We start from the raw sequence: 5,223 nt of genomic DNA, 5'->3' as shown, positions 1-5,223 counted from the left end.
AAAAAAAAAAAAAAAAAAAGCTAAGCCAGAACATATTTGGCCTCATGTTCAACTTCAAACGCAAAGTCAGTTCATTAGTGTAATTTAACCTTTTCATAAGCCTTTCAATGATAAATTCCATTAATACATTGGAAATGCCAGCTGTTAAGAATAGCCTGTGACTATGAGAGGTATTGAAAAAGGTGGGTTGGGCTATGATCTCCTCCTGCCTCAGTAAAAATATGAGTGGATGGCAGGTTTTTACCTTTTCTGGCTACAGTAAATGTCCTCATTCCACTCAGCCCCAAGCCTCAGGGCAAGCCAGGGTTTGCAACCATTTACTGTAATAATAGCAAGACAATTTAGCAGTAATGGATAAGTAGGGAGCAAATTAAGCCGTTTGCTGAGATACAGAAATAAAGCCAGAAAATATTTGGCCTCATGTTAGGCTTCAAATTCATAGTCAATTCATTAGTGTAATTTAGTCCTTGCATAAGCCTTTGAGTGATAAATTCTACTAATACATTTGAAATGCCAGCTGTAAGAATAACTCACTGAGTATTGAGTAAAATTAAAAGATGGGAAAGAATAAATCCTTCATTTTCATCTCATATGGGAAGATTTATGAAAGCCTTTGAGAAGAAGCATCTGTCTGCTAGCTGTAAATTGAGAGTATTAGGGGAAAACATTGGAATATTTTGGTTACATTAGCAAGAGGAATGTATTAAGTCCAATGCTTTTGAGATCTTTCCTTTTGTGGTTTGAAGATTATTCTTGATGAAGAACATGTGAACTTTTTGAATACATATCTTGCTTGGGAACAAAGGCCGCAGCACAAATAATATTAAATGGTTGGTGTTTTGGGGAGTGGTTTCTAAGAAACACAATCATGTGTGGGATGTTTGTAACATTTTCTTTCCATATGGATATTGTTTTCTCTATGCTTATGTGTATTCTCTTTCAAGCCCATAGAGACTACAAAGATTTGGAACAGGGATGGAGAATACAACCAACCAGTATTTGATGTCCTTAAAAAAAAAAAAAAAAAACATATTCAGCCCATTTCACTAGTTGATTTTTCTCTTTTTGGTATCTTCAAATTGGATAACTTCATAACAAAATAAACAATTCATTAGAAAAAAATGGAACAAAGAAGTGCATTTGCTTAAATACTTATTACTTACAATGTGCTTTATATAAATTATCTCAGTTCCTCTTAAAAATGTGTAATCGAGACAGAGTGGCATGCACCTCTAATCCCAGCTACTCTGGAGGCTAAGGCAGGAGGTTTGTGAGTGAGGCTAGCCTGGGTAATATAGCAAGACTCCATCCCCCAAAAAGAAAAAAAAAATGTGATACATGTTGTATTCCCAACTTACATAAGAGAAATTGCAATTTCAAAGCAATAAAGTAACCTCTAAAGGACAATAGCTAGTCAGGAAAAAAAATGAGATATCAACCTGGGTATGCCTGAGTGCAAGGAGGGAGACTCCTGCAGAGGATGTTGGCCGGGAAGAGCCTGGTATGTCCAAAACTGATGGGTGCCAACAGGCTCTGGCAGCATGCTGTGTCTGTATCAGCCAACCCACCACAGTCCTCTGACCCCTTTCTCCTTGTCAATTTGTTGTTTTTGGCCTCAGCTGTGTTCTTAAACTCTTCCTGCTTTGAATTGTCGTCTCTGGAGAAATACCCTGGGACTGACTTTTGTCTATCATCAAGTTTGATTTAGGTTTGAAAAAAAAATGTAGATATGCTCACTGCCCAGTCCAATCTTTGGGCCAGATAACTGAGTCAATACTTGGAGCCCATGTTATACAAGGTAAAGAGCTATACCACTTCTATCCTTGTTCCTGCCCACTGGGTTGCCAGACTTAGTGAATAAAAACATAAAACATTCATTTAAATTCTAATTTCAGATAAACAGCAAACTTTTGGGGGATGGTGGGTAAAAGCTTATTGGTGCAGCGCCTTGGCTGTAGTTATACTGAAATAATATTCACTGTTTACTTAAAATTCAAATTTGATGGGCTTTCTTATATCTGCTCTGATAACCCTGAATTCCATGAAGTAGGAGTGTAGGTTTACAATACAGAATTAACCTTACCTAAAAGAACCCTTGACATTTTGTCTTCTTCTCCTAGAAGGGATTCTCTAGGAAAAGCAGTTTTTTCTTTTTATTTTTATTTAATCTGGGACCTTGAGCCACAATGGAGAGTCTAACATTATGATATTTGAATAGGGACTTGGGCCACCTGTCATTTTCTCAGTCTCCAGAGGGGATAGAAACTAAAGATACCAGCTTGGCCTCTGAGGGACTCAGTCAACTATGGATGTTACTGATTCCTGATGCAATTCTGGACACCAATGTTTGGGGAAGGTTTCCTAAAAGAAAATACTGCACACAGATTGTCACACATCTTTTCCAATAAGAGTTGTCAGTGACACCACAGAAAGAGGACAACTGCAAGGTCCTCCTTTGGAACACTCCTGGACCTTGCAGGATGCATCTCGTTCCTTGACTCCTTTTAATCTCTATCCTTTCCTATAACACACCAAAATTGTATTAATAGTGAGTTACATATGAGTCCTTCTATAAAATTATCAAAGTTGAGGGTGGTCACAGGAACCCCTGAACTGGCAGTTGGTATTAAAAGTAAAGGTGGTATTCTTACCAGGCACAGTGGTGCAGGCCTGAAATCCCAGCAGATCAGGAGGCTGAGGCAGGAGGATCATGAGTTCAAAGCCAGCCTCAGCAACTTAGTAAAACCCTTTCTCTAAGTAAAATACCAAAAATGGTTGGAAAAATGGCTCAGTGGTTTAGAATCTCTGAGTTCAATCCCTGGTGCACACACACATACACACACACACATACACACACACACACAAAGGCAATATTCTGAACTATGCTTTTTCTTGCTTTTAGGGTAGAGGAGCTGCCTTTCCTGAGTTTAGAATTTGGAACATATTCTGTGTGTTGGGGTTCTCGTATTCCCTGCCCAAATGTTGCTGTGCATGCTTTCTGATCCTGTGCAAGCATCTTCCCCAGATTTATTGAAGAGAACCAGGCCACTGATTTGGCACCTAGGGAAGAGGGGTGGTTGTGGTGACTATGGGGGCCAGAGATGTAATTTGTGTGTGTAGATCTGTAGAATTCTTTCACAGGTCTGAAGAGTAGGGCAAGTGCCATGGGGACTTCCATTTGTACTTTATGCTCTAGGCCTAATAAAAGAGGGTGAGAGTAGCTTCATCCTCTCTTTCCTTGCATTCTTAGGTAATTTGGGGTTGGTCCACCCTTTCCACTTTTCTCTGACTTGGCAAAACAATAACTAGAGACTTTCCCCCACTACCTTACTTAGGTAGGTACATGTATCTCAAAATACATTCTTATTAAGCAAAAACCAATCTTAGTCTCATCAATCTTAGTCTCATCAATCTTAGTCTCATTTTCAGCTTCTGACTTGGGGATGTCAACTGACCTATATGGAATGTTCTGGATTCTAAGAAGTATGTTATCATAAAATTCACCTCTGGCATAGAAGTTTCTTTGGGGAAGGAGGGAGAGAATATTTCTTATGAAAGTTTACACATTTATAAACTACAAGGTGCATTTGTTTTCAGAAACTTTAAAATATGATAAACATTGTTAAGACTAAAGAAACGTGATGTATTTAGTATCATCACACCTCTCTGTTGCTAGAGCATTTAATCACATCTCCTCTCCTTTGGTCTCCTTAGATCCTCATTAAAACTCTTGCTACAATATCAAGGTGCACTCAGCTCCCTTAACCTCTTCCACCTTCTTTCTTTCTTCCCTGCACTCCAATTACTGAAATTGGTCTGTGATCTGAGGACTCCACCCCAGTGCAGCCTGATCTTCACTTCTCCCCATTGGCAGGCCTTTGTTTGGCAGAGAGAGGAGTTGTTAGCAGGGCCTACCATGTGTCTGGGATGAGGTTTGGTTTGGGGCAGGGGAAATGAAAGGAAGAAGTGGCTGCTACACAGAGAACAGCTGTGAGGCCTTGTTTCAGATAACCTCCAGGATGATGAGAGGCAGTCTTATGCCTAAAGATAAGAGTGATAAAGATAAGGGTGAGCAAGTCACTTTACCTTCTGGGCCTTAGTTACCTCCTCTGTAGAGGGGTATTAATGATTTCTACATTATGGGGTTGCTTGATTATTAAATGAAAAAAAATTTATATATATACATACTTATACAGATAGATAGTATAAATGTGTGTGTTTGTGTGTGTGTGTAAGACTTTGCCTGGTATCTGGTGCTCATTAATTTTACATGTTATATTAAGTTTGAGACTAGTTCAGTTCCTAGCAGAGAAGGCAGTCAATGGCAGCTCTAATTATGATTATTGTCCACTCTTCCTCCAAGGAAGCTCTAAGGCAGAGTCCTTCCCAAGTCATTTAGAGGACAGGGAAAATGCAAAGAGGAATGAGTCAGAAATAATGCAGATAGAGTATTTTAGTATAAACAGAGTCTAGGTATCTTTCTAAGGAAAGGAGAGAAAGCTTCGGATGCTTCTGGCTCTTTTTCTCACACAGGTAAAGATGAAGTCCAGAGAACATCCAATGCCTAGCTCTATGTATAAACCCATGGTTAGAAAAGACAGGAAACTGGCAAGTCTTCCTGCTTCTGTTCCACCCCCCCTTTGCCTTCCCTTGGGGAAGTAACCAAAGTGATCTGAAGCCATAGAAGGGATGTGTCATCTTCAGAGAACAGAAGAGAGGGAGAAGCAGGTGCTACCTGTGACCTGAGAGGAAAGAGGATGTTATGAAAGCAAGGATATCGGGAAGGAAGTGAAAGGGAAGTAGACAGGGCCACTCCCAGGAAGTAAGAAAAGAGGTATCTGCTGGGAGCCATTAGCCAAGTAGGTATGACAATTTCCTTGCCAGCGTACCCCATGTTGCAGTGACATTGAATGTAGGTGACCTTGCTCAAGGACCAAGGCGGATTAGGGCGTTCCCGGTTTAGGTTCCAGGTTTAAGGTTTAAGATTATTCCTGCTGGGAATAGGGCGTATCCTGCTGCCTGAGTTCCCCTTGAGTTCTCACGGGATTCAGACAGTACTTTTTGGGAGACAGAAGCCCAGTGGGGGTGGATTTGGGCAGAGAACGTGGATTTCCCCAGAACGTGTTTGTAGAGTGCCGGTGTGAGTTCGGGAATAAAGAGTTGCTGTTTGAATCTACAAGCTGTGTGGTGGCTCGTGATTGTGTGCCCAGCCAGACTGCGGCA

This window comes from Marmota marmota, unplaced genomic scaffold (assembly GCF_001458135.2).
Source record: "Marmota marmota marmota unplaced genomic scaffold, marMar, whole genome shotgun sequence".
In the NCBI taxonomy this organism is placed as follows: domain Eukaryota; kingdom Metazoa; phylum Chordata; class Mammalia; order Rodentia; family Sciuridae; genus Marmota; species Marmota marmota.
This window is presented reverse-complemented; position numbering follows the sequence as displayed.